This window comes from Taudactylus pleione, unplaced genomic scaffold (genome assembly GCF_031769625.1).
Source record: "Taudactylus pleione unplaced genomic scaffold, aTauple2 ptg000085l, whole genome shotgun sequence".
NCBI lineage: Eukaryota > Metazoa > Chordata > Amphibia > Anura > Myobatrachidae > Taudactylus > Taudactylus pleione.
Genome location: NW_028284487.1, coordinates 1390438 through 1409207, shown reverse-complemented (window position 1 = coordinate 1409207; position 18770 = coordinate 1390438). Strand labels below are relative to the sequence as shown.

Genomic DNA, 18770 nt, shown 5'->3' with positions numbered 1-18770 from the left:
AATAAAAATGTTTGTAGTTTTTTCTTTACTACTGTGGAAGGAATTATTTAATTACCTTTACATCTTCTTATAAAATGGGATTTCAATATACGTTTATTATTTTGCCTTTGCAATGTGCTATGCCTTTATAAAAATATTAATGATACTTAGGATATAAGTAATAGACCAGCATACATGCCATGTATAGAATAATAATAATAATAATAATAGCAGCAACAGCTTCCAATGAAAGGTGACAGCCATAATGTAAAGCATCAGAATATGTTGGAGCTATACAGTAAGCAAATGTTAGTACATAAATAACATAGCCTTTTCTCTCCTGTATTTCATTTTCTGCCTTATCTTCTCCCTCACTTTTTCTTCACCTCTTTTTATCTCCCCGTCTGTCTCTCCTCCCTCTCTCTCCTCCTCCATCCACACAACAGCCCTGCCCCCCTCCATCCTTTCTCTACAGAAGCTATGACATCTGATTCATTCAATCCCTCCCTCTCCCTCGCTCCATAAACAGCTCTGCCTGCACGTTTCAAATTCTATTCTTTTATTTTTTATTATCTTGCAAATCCTGATGTTGCAGCCCGGTCCATGTAGGATGTATCGCCCTGATTGCCTTCCCTCCTTTTTATAAGCTTTCTACAGGCTAAAGGTATGTTACATCCTATTATTCCAGCCATTCTTTGATTAAAATTACAGCCATTGGCCTTGCTCACATATGTAGGGTTCGCATTATTCTGTGCAATTAAAATAATGTTTGTCAGTTCCCCTGCCAGACTTCTCATGCCTGCAGTCCTTGGTGCTAAATATACATAGATACAGGTTGATGTTATTGACAGCTTACATTACAAAGCAGGACTGCTTTTGTGTGAGTGTGTTCATTCATGTATTATTGATGAAAAAACAATAGGGTATATTCTGGATTAGATATTCACCTCATTGTATCCTCCTGCTCTCCCAGCCCTGTTTAGCTGTCAAACATACAATGAATTACATTACCCTAACCCATGTTCTGTATATGGATGTATCTTTTGTTGTTAGAAGACCAATGTAGGGGAAATGCATTCCAGAAGCCGCATCATTTTGGTTTCAATTGTAGTTAGAATTCACTAATTAAACATGCATAACTTTAAATCAGTATTTACATGATACATTGTGGACTATGTTTGCTTATATATTTTAAATAAATATTTTTTATAAATCCTAGTCACCGAAGCTTATATTGTTTTTATTTTTAAGTGATTTGTCTGTTTTTTTAATTATGATAAATATTTGAACCTATGCAGTTATTTATATGCAGTAAGTGATTTGTGGATCTGAGTTACCTTTGGATTTGTTTATGCTTGTAGGATATATGATTCAATTTACCTGCTAAACTGTTTCATTTATTTGTAATTAAATCATAAATCATGTATCAAGATGTTCAATAAGTACAGTTAAAAAACATATACTATAACTTCATCAAGTTCTACCTTTGTAACACCAGTGGGCCAGTCTAGATGTTTGTTTACATTGTCTGATATGTATCTACATGTGGAATATTGCATGGGTTCTCCATCTAGGTGTAAGTAATCATTGTAGGGATTCTACCATCTGTGCTGTAGATATGCACATGTAATGTAGTGAGTGTATAGACACATGGCTGAGTGATGGGGGCCTCACGTTATAACATTATGGAATAACTGATCTATGTAATAATAATCCAATTAATCTGTGGAGGGAGGGGGAACCCAGCTGGTCTGGGACCCCACAAGCATCAAAAGGGTTTAAATTGTTGCATTTAATCTTATTTAGTTAATTCTGACTGGCTGCTTTTACTCCTATAAATCCTTCAAAGATTTACTAATTCTTACTGTTAACAGAATTATGTATAAAACCTAAATAAAGCGGATTTTAAGTTAATGTAACCTTTTTTGGTGATTCGGCTTACTCCGAATAAGTCTTATCATCTCTTGTTACATTATAAATAAAATAAAGAGCAGAAGCCCAGCCAATTCAGTAGTAAACTGTTAGATCTTGGAACCGCTTAAAACGTTTTCCAGCTATACTTGTATATGGTGGCAACTGTCTCCTTCAACTGCAATTCCAGGTCTGCTTCTTTCCTTCTCACAAGAATGTGCTGGTGCTTTGAAGTAAGACCAGATGACAGATGATAATGTCAATGACAATGCATTATGAGTGTCCTGGTTTCACTTCAGTAGGAAATGGGTGTAAACTAAGGTATCAAACTTGTTTCAGATATTATGAGGTAAGACTGTAGGCAGATAGAAGGAAAGGCAGTATTTCTTTAGAATCATTTGCTTTTTTTATCTTATATTTACGTTTTCTGGCAGAATGTTCAGCTATATCTCAAACAGCGCTGAATTATTGGAACTACATTTCTTGCAGTAATTTTTCTGCTGCCAATAGTATACTTGATTTGCAGAATAGTTTGCATCAATAATAAAATTAATGTATATTATATACATTTAGCAGTTATATATACTATATGGACAAAAGTATTTGGCCACACCTGCTAATTTTTGAAAAGAGGTGTTTCAATCAGACCCGTTGCCACAGGTGTATAAAATCAAACACCTAGCCATGCAGTCTCCATTGGTGGTACTGTGATAGGAAGTGTAGTACTGTGATAGGAAGTGTAGTACTGTGATAGGAAGTGTAGTACTGTGATAGGATGCCACCCTTGTAATAAGACGGTTTGTGAAATTTCATCCCTGCAGGATATTCCACGGTCAACTGTAAGTGATATTATTAGAGAGTGGAAGTGTTTAGGAACAACAGCAACTCAGCCTCGTAGCGGAAGACCAGGTAAAATCACAGAGCGGGGTCAACGACTGCTAAGGAACATGGGCGCAGATGTATGAAGCTCTGGAAAGTGATAAATTAGAGTGTGTAATAAACGACCACCTGCTCCCAACTGTCATGTTACAGGCTGTGTTTGAAAAATGACAGTTAGGCACTGATTGGTCGGTTGTCTATTGGGGCGTACACACTAGACGATATGCTCCCTGAGCAATATCGTCTAGTGTGTCCCCGGCAGGGTGTGCTCAATGTCGTTCATGACATTGAGCACACCCGCTGAACGATATCATTAACGATATCGTTCAGTGCCGGGCTCTCTCCCCCATTCCATAACATGCAGCAACCTGACGACATCATCAGGTTGGCCTGCATGTTAACCCGATGAACGATGATGACGAACGATCCGCGGGAATGCGCGTCGTCGTTATCGTTCTTTGTTTTTGTGTTAAAAATGGACGATAAAGTGGACGACTGAACGAAATCGATATCGTTATCATTCAGTCATCCACTTTAATCGCCCAGTGTGTACGCACCATATCACTCTCCACTTTATCTCTTCCTAGAGCTTTATACATCCTCCCCATGGTGCGTAAAGGTCAGCAACGCTCTGCTGATTCCATAGCTGGAGAGTTCCAAACTTCCACTGGCATTAATGTAAGCACAAAAACTGTGCGGTTGGAGCTTAATGGAATGGGTTTCTATGGCCGAGCAGCTACATGCAAGCCTCACATCACCAAGTCCAATGCCAAGCGTCAGATGGAGTGGTGTAAAACACACCGACACTGGATTGTGGATTAGTGGAAACGTGTTCTGCGGAGTGACGAATCACACTTCTCTATTTGGCAGTCAGATGGGCAAGTCTGGGTTTGACAGATGCCGGGAGAACGTTACCTGCCTGACTGCATTGTGCCAACTGTGAAGTTTGGTGGAGGAAGGATAATGATATGGGGTTGTTTTTCAGGGTGTATCTCCAGTAAAGGGCAATCTTAATACTTCAGCATACCAAGACATTTTGGACAATTCTATGCTTCCAAGTTTGTAGCAACAATTTGGTGAAGGCCCTTTTCTATTCCAACATGACTGTGCCCCAGCGCACAAAGCAAGGTCTATAAAGACATGGTTTGATGAGTTTGGTGTGGAAGAACTTGACTGGCCCACACAGAGCCCTGACCTCAACCCTATCGAGCACCTTTGGGATGAATTAGAACGGAGATTGCGAGCCAGGCCTTCTCATTCAACATCAGTGCCTGTCTCATTCAACATCAGTGCCTGACCTCATAAATGCTCTACAGAATGAATGGGCACAAATTCCCATAGAAACACCCCAAAATCTTGTGGAAAGCCTTCCAAGAAGAGAGGAAACTGTTTTAGTTGCAAAAGGGGGATAAACTCCATATTAAAGTATACCGGGTCTCATTCAGACCCGCTCGTGAGCGCAGGACGCTCGCAAGCGGGTCGATGGTACCCAAATGCGCATGCGCACAACGGAGGGAGCTCCGTCATGCGCATGCGCAAGACCCGGCAAGCCTACCATCTGGGTCCGGCCCCACTGACATCACTAGTGATGTCAGTGGGAGTGATTTTGGCTCTGATAGAGCCAAAATCACTCCGGGCTTGCGCAAGGGTCTCATCGCAAGTCCGATGGTCGCAATGGTCTTGACCATCGCGACCATCATTATGGACGCTCGCATAAGCTGTGGGTGGTAACCCACAGCTATGCGAGCATCCAAGAGGCCGCTCCAATATTAGGTAGGAGGGCCCTGATTCAGAGCGAGCGCTGTGGTCAGAGCGTCCGGCTCTGAATCAGGCCCTCTGTGTGTATTTGAATACAATGTCATTACAGTCCCTGTTTGTGTAATGGTCAGGCATCTGAATACTTTTGTCCATATTGATGACGACTACATCCCCCCCATAGAATAGGCAACTATGACTTCTGCTTGCACAGCATCTCATTTGTTTTGACTTGTGAACTCCTTTTACACTGGTGGGGAGTGGTGTAGGTACTTACTGAACCTGTTACTTGCTCTGGCCTTGGGTTTTCTCAGGTTAGTCCTCGCTTCTCCTTTCTCAGGTTCTGTATGGTCATGGTATTAAAGGGCCCCTGCACATCTATGTTTGATAACCAGTTTTGTACTTGTGGTGACACAGACCTAGTACTGTTGTCAAAACACAAATTTTAGGGTGGGCACACATGGGGTGAGTGCCACTGTGCACCGTGGCCAGAGCACACTGCTGCACTGTGTACAGTCCCATAGTCAGGGCAGGCCACTCTGTCCAGAATTGCTCTGGCACTGCTGTAAAAAAAACTATTCTGCTTGTCTCCAACCTCCACCAGCAGCAGCGTGGCAACAATTGCTGTGCTGTTGCTGGCAGTGGAGGCTGGAGACGTGTAGAATCCGTCCACCAGACAGCAGCGCTGGAACTGGGGATGGAAGAAGGAGATCACTGCCGACCGAGAGGAGACTCTGGAGCAGTGGCGTAACTAGGGCAGGGCGAGCGGGGTGCGTGCCCTGGGCGCCGCCGGCCACGGTACCGGCCCGCCCGCCCTAGTTAGCCAGTGTAGCGCCGACCGCAATGAGTACTACACATATACACAGGACCGGCGCTAGGCTTCCAGCGCCGGTCCTGTGCTGCACGCCTGAGCCCGTTCCCTCCCCCTGAGCGCTTGCCCAATAGCGCCAGGAGGCGGGCTCAGGCTGTGCATAACACACGCATCGCCACCAGCGCTGGCGGCAATGCGTGTGTTAAAGAGCAGCCAATGAGAGTCAGATAGACTCTCATTGACTGCTGCAGAACCCACTGCAAGAGCCGGACTTCCGTCCGGCTCCCGCAGTGGGTAATGGGACTGACGTCATGACGTCTGTCCCATAATGCTGAGCGCGCCAGCCCGGGCGGGAGCGGCGTCGCGAGCAGGACCAGGAGCAGAGATTCAGGTAAGTATATTTTTATATATATATATATATATATATATATATATTTATTTTTTTTTTAACCTATCTGCACAACGGGGACCTCTACTGGGGGAGGGGTGGCTACTTCTGGGGGGACCTCTACTGGGGGAGGGGTGGCTACTACTGGGGGGACCTCTACTGGGGGAGGGGTGGCTACTACTGGGGGGACCTGTACTGGGGGAGGGGTGGCTACTACTGGGGGCGCCATTAGGAGGACCTACTCTACTGGGGACTACTACTTGGGGGGAACTACCACTGGGGGCATTATAAAAAGGGCCTACTACTAGAGGCACTGCACTCGGGGGACCACTACTGGGGGCAATAATAAGAAGGGCCACTACAGGGGGCACTGGATAGGGGGGATCACTACAGGGTGCCTGCATAAGGGGACCACTACTGGGAAAACTGCATGGGGGGCGACTACTGCTGGGGGCACTATATAAAGGGGGGGGACTACTACTGGGGGCACCATATAAAGGGCACTGCATAAGGGGATACCGCTACTGGGCGCACTGCATTGTGGGGACTGCTACTGGGGGCACTGCATAAGGGGGAACACTACGTGGGGCACTGCATTTGGGGGGGCACTACTGGGGGTACTGAGTAAGGGGAACTAATTGGGGGCTGTATAAGGGGGACCACTACTGGGGATACTGTATAAGGGGCACTACTATGGGCCTGCATAAGAGGGACCACAACTGCATACTGGGGGTACTGTATAAGGGGTATATGGATAGGAATGTTCAGCGTGAAAATAAAGGGGTGTGTCATGTTAACACGCCCCATTTTTAAGTGACCACGCCCATTTTTTTTTTCGCGCACGCCTTCGGCGCTAGCACATCTCGGGATGTTAGGGGGGTGGGGCTCCCTTTTCAAATTTGCCCTGGGCTCCAAATACCCTAGTTACACCACTGCTCTGGAGTCTGCCCCCGCTGTAGATCGGACCTGTACTGCTGCTGCCGCCTCATGAGGTGAGGGGGCACACAAGCACAGCCAAGAGAGTGGTGCTTACAAAAGGGGGTGGGCCAGAGAAGTGGGGATGGGCCCCTCTGTGTTAAGTGCTCCTCAGGCCCCCGTAGGCTTAATCCGGCCAGGGTGAGCAGAGCAGACTTTCACATTCATTGGGGACTGTCCCTCTGCCTTTCTACCCATGTGCTTTAAAGGTACCAATGCTCTTTTACATCTATTCTGGTATCTTGTCCCTGTGATCTCTCAGCAGCCAAACTGGCAGTTTCTGATTGGAGCATCTATCCAGCATGCAAGTCAATGGTTTCGGTATCCACACAGCTCCACGCAGTGCCGCTGACATTCTTCCTTTTAATCTCAGACTAGATTGTCTCTCATTCCACTATAGTCACAATGCAGGTTAGTGCCTGAAGGGACTGGAACTGGAAATCCCCAAAGTCACAAACAATAACATTCCATCAGGATGGACAACACATCATCCACCACTTTCTTCCCTGTCCCAGGCATGAGATCAGGTACTTACACACCAATCCAACCAGGGACAGTACGTTCTAGGGTGACAGTCTCAATTAGGCTCAACTCCAGGAAGATTAAATAGCAGTCGACCAGGAAATAATTCAAATGAGATTCAAACAATTTAGGTAGCAGCATAAACTACTGTGGTCCCAATGATAGACATTCATCCAGTGTAAACATTTGTAACTTTACAACTTGTATATGACAAGCTAAAGAAACACTGAACACCAGCCCATCAGTACAAATGTATTGATGTTTGCAGAACACGTGGCCAACAGGGAGGCAGACCACAATGACTGTTGAACTCACTGGGTCCAGAAACTGAATTAAGATGGCATTACAGGCAATCGTCACAAACCTGTCCTTGGTATGATGCCCCTCCTTGGCAGTGCTCTGAAACTTACCACTCCCTTCACAAACTGTAATGGTTATATTTGTGAGAATGTGATTATGAGTGCGGTAAGGCACAAAGCTGATGTAAAGTACTCTCACTTGTGTATGTATGCCACATTACTTCTCCTCTCCTTTCAATAGGATAGAATGCTCCCTTTCTGGTAGGGCATACACAGCTGTTGCTTTGCCCCAGGACTGCTGATTGATTTCTACTGTGAATCAGGCAGGATCCAGAAGTATTTCTCTCTAGAAGAGTTGCAGGCAGAATTATTCCACTCATTTTACTTTTCTCTGTTATTTACTGGTGCAATATTAGATCAGACGTTTTTTTCTTGTACAACTCATGTGATGTCAGGACCCGAGACATATAATGGCTCTTGCTCATTAGATTGTGAGACCAAGTTCAGAGGAGACTCACTTATTTGTACCCTTTGTTGGTTTGGTTTCTGCACCCATCCAATCTCTTTGGCTCTTTTCCTCTTTTGGCTGCCTATATGTGCAGTGCATGCTCATGTCATCTTCCTCCTACACCTCCTCTCTGAGACCAGTTTACTCAACTACTGGGATGGACACACTGCTGTGAATTGAAGATCTACGCTGAGTCTGTGTTTCCAGCAGCTCATGCAGTTTGCCTCATCCCTGCCTTTTTCCTGCCATTCTGCAAGCAGAACTGTTCAGCAAATTGGGACCATACAGCCGTTCTTTGAAGGACAGTACGGCAGTCTCACAATCCAATTACTAGTTCATACCCAAAACAGTGGGTCCAGCAAATTCCATACAGGCCCAACAGTGAACATGCATTTTATCACACCACTGCCTCCAGACCTCTACTAGCTCCACTAGAGTGCAATGGCAGTGAGGTCTGTAAAGCTGTATAATAACTTGCTCTATTTTATTGTATTGCGTAATACAGCAGTTCTGCTGCTATTACCTCAGATAAATTAAAAAAACAGGATATAAGTCTTTATAGTGAAGCGGAATAAAAGACCTTACGGCAGATTTGGAAATCCTAGATTAGGATGTGCTATAGGAAAACCAAATTTTGATCTTTCTATCATTAAGGTAGTTTATTTTAATTGTCCTGGGATTGTCAAGTATGTGAAAAGACCACAAATAGACTGATAAAGAAAATCTGCTGAATCCTATTGGTGACCTCATGCTGTAATATCATAGGTAATATCTGGCAGTCACCCAGAATTGTCACAGGTAAGGGCTTAGATCAAGCATGATGCCCTATATTAATTTTATTGCAATAGTTTCTATCTTCAAGGGATATGCATAAATATCCTTTTGGAAGTTGATGAGATTGGTGTTTGTCATCTTCCAACCACTTTTACAGGCCCCATGTTGCCAGGATTTGTTCTGCTAGTTTGGTCTGAACAGCAACAGAGGCCCTGATTCAGAGCCGGACGCTCTGACAGAGCGCTCGCTCTGAATCAGGGCCGGCCCTCTTACTTTTTGGAGCGGCCTCCTGGCCGCTCGCATAGCTGTGGGTAACCACCCACAGTTATAGCGAGCGGCCAAAATGATGGTCGCGATGGTCAAGACCATCGCGACCATCGGGCTTGCGACGAGACCCTTGTGGTAGGGTCTCATCTGCCGCAAGCCCTGGAGTGCTTTTGGCTCTATCAGAGCCAAAAGCACTCCCACTGACATCACTAGTGATGTCAGTGGGGCCGGCCCCAGACGGTAGGCGTTCCCATGGGAACCACGCCCCCGGCTTGGCCGTCGTTATTTGGGTCTCGCGCATGCGCACGACGGAGCCGCCTCCGTCGTGCGCATGCGCAGTTGGGCAACATCGACCCGCTTGCGAGCGCTCGCGAACGGGTCTGAATCAGGCCGAGAGATTGTAACTGTCACACTGCAGGTCTCCTCTAGCACAGCCCTACAATCTATAATTATTGCTGTGGGGTGATAATGTTTTGAATAAGAAGGGTTTCTCACTGTGCCCCACAAAGTGAGAGGCAGATCAAAGTTATATGGTCTATGGTGATATAGGAGTGTCTAAGAAAAATAATATATTTTTAAAGGATTTACTGTTCCTTTATACTAAAAGCTGTCTGATTAAATCTCTGCCATATGTAAATACATCAGTCATTGGCATATCCAAATAGGTGCGAGTTTACCAATACTCTCGCACCTACAGGTGCAAGATTTTTAGTATCCAACTGGGTGCAGGGTTTTTATTTTTTATTTTTTTTTATGAGTGCCACCAGAGCAGGTCTAATATTCCCTTTAAATCCTTACTTTAAGGAAAAATTGTCTGGACTTTCTTCTGGTCCCCTGTGCCGTGACCCCCCTGTAATATGCGTGACCCCACGACCTCTTCCAGTGTGTGTTGAGTGTGACCTCAGTGTACTGTGCAGCCATTTACGTGAAGAAGTACGTGCAGCAGCCAGTCCGGGATGTAGAAAAGCAGCAGTCGGGCACAGTAGAGACCGGAGTAGCCGGGACAGGTCATTCCACCCCCCCCCAACGTACGATTTTGTCTGCCAAAAAAATTGTAACCAATGGGATACCGTGGGTATTGGAAGCACGCATACCCATGGTAATCCAAAATTAGTTGTTAGGTCCATGTAATTTGTTTGGTATACGCCCACAATATAAATGTCAATGCACAGTTGACAGTAGAAAATAGTTTATATTAGGCCTTGTAAAATGTACTAAACAGAATCATAGCTCTGTTTCCCTGTGAACCACATGAGTATTTGGCAGTCTTAGCATAAAACGGCTGGACCTCTGTTATGCATTCGGACACCCCTGCACCGATTAGAATGAAACTAACGTGATGTGGTCCAGTTGGATCCTGGCCAGGTTTTAGGGGGGTTATGGTCCCAGTCGGACCTCCCGCTGGTGTATGCTGGTATCCGGTCTAAAGTTCTACAGTAAAAAAGTAGACAATGGCCCTCATTCAGAGCCGCTCGTTAGCGGCAGTACGCTCGTTCCGAGCGATGTTTGCACATCTGCGCATGCGTACGGTTTTTAGTACGCATGCGCGAACCAGTCAGTGCGGCCGAAAATCGTTGGTACGCAATATAGCGAGGGCCTGCTATTTTGAGTGACAGAATGAGGCGTATGTGGGTGGTAACAGGGGAAGGTGCTTGAAAATGGGGAGTGGAGATCCGAACGCAGGCGTGCTTAAAGGTCAAAACGGGCGTTTTATGGGTGTGCATATTTAAAACAGCAGCGTCATTGACCACGTCACTGGGTTATTTTATAGCCAGAACTGCTCGCAAATTTGTGGTAGCAAACACCAACCACAAGAATAGCGAGCAGTTCATACGCTGGTCGATGTACTCGATTAATCTAATAAATAGCGGACATGACGTCGGATGCGAGCGGCCAGGGGGCGTTTTTAACAAATAAACGAGCGTATGTTTTGCTCGCTCATTCAGACTTAGAGGTGTGAACAGACTGCAATGTGCGTACGGATCATTTGAATAGCCACCCCTTGTTTTTAAACGAGCGACCACAAATAGCGAACGGCTCTGAATGAGGGCCAATGTCTTGATAGACACAAGATGTTAAACAGGCAATAGATCGACAGGGACAAAAGGTCGACACACTAAAGGTTGACATGTAAGCAGATCGACAGGTACAAGTGGTCGACATGCAAATGGTCGACATGAAATGGACAACACATTATTTTTTGTTTTGTTTAGTGTTAGGTACTTACCGGAGAGTTAGGGTTAGGTACTTACCCCAACGGTTAGGATTAGGCACTTACCCCAACGGTTAGGGTTCGCCACCAGGAGGGAGGGTTAGGGCTAGGCACTTACCGGAGGGTTAGGGTTAGACACTAGAAGGGACAGTTAGGGTCAGGCACGTACCCCGACGGTTAGGGTTAGGGTGAAGATTAGGATTATAAAAAAAAACATGTGTCGACCATTTTCATGTCGACCATATGCGTGTCAACATTTTGACCCCGTCGACCTTCTTACATGTCGATCTTTAGTGTGTCGACTTTTTGTCCTGTCAACCTTTTGTCCCTATAGACTTATTGCCTGTCTAACATCTTATGTCTATCTAGACATTGTCTACCTTTTTACGGTAGACCTTTCAATCCATAACCAGAACTTTGACCCGGGGAGCCTGTTCTGAGCCTTCCACTGGATGGATTTGTACGAAAACTTCACAGAGTGGTAACATTGGATCCCAGAAGACATTCTAGGGAGTTAGGTTCCAGTCAGACCTCCCGTTGGTGTACACTGGGCAGAACTTTGACCCAGGAAGCCTGTTCTGTGCTTTTCACTGCATGGATTTGGATGAAAATTTCACAGAGGGGAGACACTTGGTCTGGGATGCCTAATGTGGTTTTGGTCGGACCTCCCATAGGGGTCTGCTGAGCAGAACTTTGACCCGGGGACCCTGTTCTGCGCCTTCCACTAGATGGATTTGGACAACATACGTAAGAAACTTAATAACTTGAAGATTTAAACCCGGGCAACGCCAGGTACTTCAGCTAGTACTTTATTTTGAAAACAAAATATATTTGTTTGATGGGTGTTGATTTGCAAAATATTTATATTATTATGTTTTTCACTTTAAAAGCAGTACTGCTACTGATAAAACTACTCATAAAACAGCTATCAGAACAGCATAGGCATATTTATAATGGGTGCAGGGTGTGCAGGGCACATGGGCCCAAGGGTCCATGGTTTCTCCGCACCCCAAACCCTGCACCCATAGCTGGTCCCTCCTCCTCTGCAGCGCCATCTTCCCAGTGACATCTTCAGAAAGATGGGGCCACACAGTGAAAGCAAAGAATTTTGCATTGTGCCAGAGCCTTTGCTCTCTTGTGCATATACGCCATTTTCCCAAATATCACTGGGAAGATGGCGCTGCAGAAGGTTTGGAGCCCACTAAACTTTACCAGCTTTCAACACTTTGTGGGATATTTTGCTAAAAGCAGAAAACGGGGGTAAAATAGTAATAATTATTATATTACCATTATTTTCTTAGTTTCCACAAAGGTTTCTTAGTTCTGTAAATAAGCACCAACATAAAGGATAACATGAGTATAGAGTCAAAGGTGCCAAGAGGTGGGTGGGAGATGGTACTAAAACCATGGGCATAACTACCATAGGTGCAAGGGGTGCAGCAGCTATTGGGCTCATCTTCCCATCTTCCTTGTCAAAGTTACATGTGTTATATACATTTTTCACCATTGGGTGGTACATAGGGGCCCTTAAAAACTTTTGCTATGGGGCCTTCAATTACCCAGTTAAGCCCCTGACTAAGACCCAGACCCGGGCTTGATGGAGGAGCCTAGCAGGGGCCTGGGTCTGCTGCTCACTGCCCTCCCTTACCTGTCACAGGCAGCAGCCTGTGTCTCCCCAGCCTAACATCGACTGCTGTGTGCAATGCTGCAGTGAGACCAGGGAGGTTGATTAGCAGCAGTCTTCTCTGGCTGTGCGGGAGGGGAGCGATCACACTGATCTGCCCCCCACCTGGATTTGCCCCTGGTTGAGGGGCACAAGGTGCCCCCTGTGGAGTGCACAAATACTATTTGTTTACATTATTTTTTTGTAAGGAGGTATGGCCACGCCTCCTTACATTAGGTCATGCCCCCCGAAAGTACCAGGGCCCGGCAAAATTCTCTACAGCCCTGAATAATACTAAACAAGTTGTCATAGGGGCTGATTCACTACCGTACGCAACTGTGATTACGCACGCAATCGGGTGATTGTGTCGTTCTGCAAATGCATCGCAGTGCGGGAACCAGCCGCTGTCATTGGGACTGCGATTGCAGTGTCTATGCATATCCATCACAGAGTGATTGACAGGAAGTGCCGTTTGTGGGTGGTTACAGGGGGGTTGTTCTGCGAAACGCAATCATCCCAGTGCGCTTGCACGCCGTTGCAGGGGCGTGCATAAATTAGCCACTGTGATGGCCTATGCAGTCTGAGGTCACATAGCATGCATGGAAGTTAGCAATTTCTGAGTAAGGTCAGAACTTGTGCAAGTGTGTGTGAGGCTGCGATGGTACTCGATGTTACCGATGGTTTTGCAGTCTTGCTAACAGTATGTATGTGTGCTAAGTAAAGTGGGCGTCCCTGTGTAGTGCTGCAACAGGATGGCGATCGCAATGTATTAGCATACTATAGCAGTTGAACTGCGTGCGTAATCACAATTGCATACACAGTTGCGATCCGTAGTGAATAAGGCCCATAGATACATAATTACTACTTACAGATACAGAATTCCTAATTACATAATAAGACATGAGGAGAGAGAGCTGGGCTAGCAATAACTCACATTCCAAAAGGGCAGTGCAGTGACAAAGAGTGGAAGCGGGGAACAAAGCAGTGGGGTTCACAATTTGGAGAATAAAATGTGGTGTGGTAGGCTTCAGTAAAAAGGTGATCTCCTAGGGCATATATAAAGGCTGGAAGACTAAGCAAAAGTCTGATTGAGGGAGAGCACTCCAAGGATGGGAGCAGTGCAGGAAGAGAAGACCTGAAGGTGGGAGTGAGAGAAAGTGATCAGGGACAAGGAGAGGTTGTAGGTGTGTTAACATTAAAACGTAAAAGTGAATGGAGTACTTTGGAGTACATTTACATTTATTTTTGGAGAATACACCCCATTATCCCATATTATTTCATCTTGAGTCAGTGTCATCAATCTTTAGGACACACAACGGCTATTATTGAGTCATCATAAGAGAAATTTTGGTACAGATGGTGAAGACTGCAAATATTAGTTATTATTTTCCATGTAGTTTTTAAGCTTACCATAACAGTGAGACACTTAGGGGTGGACTTTATCAATGGATGAAAGTCCGTATTGTCAGTAACAATGGGCGTTTTCGGAGATAAGGATTTTTTTGTTTCGCCAATACATGAAAGGTTTAGGTCACCAATAACACTTCTACCACAGGCAATAAACTCCCGTCGGCATAACTCTATTTCTGTCGATGGTTTCCACATGACTTTGCATAGGGAAGTCTAACAAGTACCTGAACAATAGCTCTTCTGTCTCATTTTAGGATGACTGTCACATACAGCGCTCGCTGCCTGTGTGACGTGTGTAACAAAGGGTTAATAACAACAAAACCACCCAGTTAGTCTAAACACAATTATTATCCCTCTTTAACTTTATTTCCCACAGCTACCACTAAGATTTGATTTTAAAGCTAACACTATGTGGAAGCTATTACAATTAAAAGATTGCCTGAGCCCTTTACAATCAAAACTTAAAATAAATAGAGTTATTGTAAACCAAGCAATTTCTTGTATTTAATTTATTTAGAATTAAAATAATCAAGCTACAGTATATACCAAGTAAATTGTTATGACCACAAAGACATAACATTATTACATTGAATTTAATATGACAAAATAGTCACAATGCTTAAGGTATACAAAAAAGAAGATTAATATATGATATACAATATTATACAATATTAAAATGCAAACAGTTTCTTTACTTAGTAACAATAAAAAGGAATAATAACACAAAACTAATGCTGGGTACACACTGGCCGATATATTGGCCGATCAGTTGATCGGCTAATATATCGTGCCCCCATCGGCCAGTGTGTACAGACGATATGTCTGTGAACAACGTCGTTCACAGACATATCGCATTGGCTGTGCTGCACAGCCAATGAACAGATATGTCTACAAGACATATCTGTCCATCGGCAAGTGTGTACGGGCGATCCGCCGATTACCCGTACACAGGAGTGCAGAGAGAGGGGGGGAGCCGTGAGCGGGTACTACTTGCCCGGGTCTGCCACAGCTCCCCATCCACAGCAGCCCAGCACACGCTGCTGTGTGCTGGACTACACTGGGAGACTGTCCGAGGCTCCTAAAGCAGCAGCCCGAGCAGTCTCCTATGCCAAAGGGGAGCAATCATGCTGATCGCGCCCCCCATTGGCTCTGCGCCGGGCTGAGGGGCACACAGCGCACCCCTACCCATCGCCGCAAATGTTTTTTTTTAAGGGGGCATGGCCACACCTCCCTCGGTTAGGCCACGCCCATCTGTCAGGTGTGTACCCACCTTTCCACTCACGTTTATTTAGGTAATCCGCTGGGATGGGGACAGCAAGAATATGAAAAGTTCCTCAATTAATTACCAGTTATTTATATAGCGTACACATATTCTGCAGCATTTACAGAGAATATTTGACCATTCATATCAGTCATAAAGTTGCAAAGAAGCAGAAGAACAAAAAAGTATTTTCTGGTGCACTCTTAGAAGTATCTAATAAATCATTAAATAAAGTGAAATAATGAAAATATCATATTTAACCTTTATTGATTAACCTTTTTAAAAAAGGAGTGTGTATAACCGCTGTATTTTACATACCACACATCAACATAAAAGTGGGTATCTATAACTCTTCCCTATTAAATTACCAATGCAATGACAAATGAGTATAATAGGGAATGTGTTAAAGAGTGACAAATTTTCGCCACAAATAGAACTATAGAACTATTTCAATGTGATACATCCATAAATACATCCAGTAAACCTAACCACTGGGATGTGCATTTAATTATTTTATACCAATTTTTTTATTTTGTTATCCTAGGTAACAAGGAGTGAATCTTTAATACATAGGCAAATACAGGGGGGTTTCCGTCTGCCTGGAAACCCCCCTCCCCAGCCCACACCATGACTACAATAGAAAGAGTAATATAATAGAATTTTACAATGCTGCATGTTATTCTCACTATCACAAATGAAATAATGAGCACTACCTATGGATCTTTTAACATGTATCAGCTAGTAATAAATAACCTGTGCATCAACTAGGAGTTCTGGAAAACATTCACTGTATTGGATGTGCTGCTATAAAGGCCCAAAATGTACATATATATCCAGGGCAGTGCTAGGTTGCTCCCAGACTTGCTCTAATACTCTAGAATGGTGCCCACATCTAAAATAAAAACATTCAGCTTAGGCAGGATAGCCACACTGCCGCATTTAGGGGTCTATTTACTAAGCAGTGTTAGGAGACAGAGTGAAAAGTGATAAGAAAGTGATAAGGTGCCAGCCAATCAGCTCCCAACTGTCATCTCACAGGCTGTGTTTGAAAAATGACAGTTGGGAGCTGATTGGCTGGTACCTTTTCACTTTCTTAGCACTTTTCACTCTGTCTCCTAACATTGCTTAGTAAATAGACCCCTTAATGGCTTATTGTGATCGCTGGTCCTGTACATCCTGCAATTATGACACACAATACACTTTGTATGACACATATTAAAGCTGGTTAAGTGCTAATTATGCCCTCTTCATGTACTGGCCACACTTACTCTAAAATCAATCGTTTGGAAACCCCCCTCAAGAAATCCTGCGTTTGCCACTGTAATACACTCTTTTTTTAAAAAGGTTAATCAATAAAGGTTAAATATGATGTTTTCATTATTTCACTTTATTTAATGATTTATTGGATACTTCTAAGAGTGCACCAGAAAATACTTTTTTGTTCTTCTGCTTCTTTGCAACTTTATGATTGTGTCTTTCACAAATTTTGTCTGGTAGCACCACCAACTAAGTGTCTTACAATAATTATAACAGTTAAGACCAAGACGTTTTTTTTTTTAATCATTCGTCTTTATTATTAATAATTTTTCTATGTTACTAGTGCGGACTCCATTAAACCCTTTTTTTACATTCACATCAGTCCCTGCCCCAGTGGAGCTTACACTATATATTCCCTACCTACCACACATACACACTAGGGTTCATTTTTGATGGGAGCCAGTTAACCTACCAGTATATTTTTGGGGTGTGGGAGGAAACCGGAGTACCCGGAGGAAACCCACGCAAGCACAGGGAGAATATACAAACTCCACACAGTGAGGGCCATAGTGGAATTGAAGCCACAGCCTAAGTGCTGTGAGGCAGTAATTGCTAAACATTACACTTTGGGGTCACTCTAACACAGACAAAGACTGACAAGCTATATAGTCATTAACATTTATTTGTATAGCACCAGCATATTCAGTTGTGAATTACTGTTGAGAACATAGTAATAAAACAATTCTGGATATTAACAGACATACAGAGAGTTAAGAGTGCTCTGTTGGTAACCTTACAATCTATAAGGAAATAGGAAAATGCATGAGGTTAAGAGCTACATATTGCATTCTAGCCCAACCATATTGCAAGGATAAAAAGTGCTTAGTGGACTATATGATCCAATAACGCAGCAAAGATGGCCAGGGATCAGAGGGTTGTTTGATTATAGAAAGAGAACACATGTAAATTTTGTATGAAATCTGTAGAAGTGTGTTAATCAGATGGTTCTGGAACATAATGAACTTGTCTAAAGAGGTAAGTTTTCAGGGGAAAGTAATTTATAATGCTTATCAAACAAATGTCTTTCTGCCAACTGCTCCTCTTTATGTGATGTCACTCAAGGAAGCCCAATAATTGTCTATTTGGTTAATGACCAGGGATACTTTTGTTGTAAGACCATTTCTAGATATGAATTCTGTAAATTATTATATATTTTCTCAAGAATATAGCAGCGTCATATTATTGCATCACTAAACAGAGTATATATTTACAAAGTGATGCATACCCACACCCCACGACCTGGGGGTCACCATGGTGGTGGTGTTGGGGTCCTTCTATCCCCTGGTTACTCATACCAACCCATTCCCTCTGAACCATCCCTCACATTCTCTTCATTTGAAATCCATGCTATACGCCTCTTCCACCCAGTACACCTCCAAGTAGCTGTCATTTACCGTCCCCCTGGCCCTCCCTCCAAGTTCCTTGACAACTTTGCTTCCTGGCTCCCTCACTTTCTCTCCTCAGACCTTCCCTCCATTATCCTAGGTGACTTCAATATTCCAATTGATATCCCCACAGAATCCTCTGCCTCCAAACTCCTCTCCCTCACATCGTCACTTGGTCTCTCCCAATGGACCTCCTCACCCTCCCATGTGAGTGGCCATGTGCTTGACCTGGTCTTCACACACCGTTGTGATATTTCTGACCACCTCAATTCCCCATTCCCTCTTTCTGACCATCACCTTCTCTCTTTTAACCTGTCCCTCTCTCCTTCCCCTCCTCTACCTCCAAAAGCCTCCATTACTAAGCGTAACATTGACTCTATCGACACAGGTTCCTTTTCTTCCCTGCTTGACTCACTTCTCTCCCCTATCCTCTCTCTCTCCTGCCCTGAACAAG

The 18770-nt window shown here is 44.2% G+C and overlaps 1 protein-coding gene across 1 annotated transcript in view; it reads left to right on the top strand.

Annotated features, from left to right (window-relative positions):
- Window positions 1-516: 516 nt before the first annotated feature.
- The window catches only part of SPTBN2 (spectrin beta, non-erythrocytic 2), a 258802-nt gene continuing 240548 nt past the window's right edge, over window positions 517-18770 (top strand). The window contains exon 1 of the mRNA XM_088468300.1: window positions 517-643. The gene's annotated coding sequence lies outside the window, so the exon portion shown is untranslated. The remainder of the gene's footprint in view (window positions 644-18770) is intronic.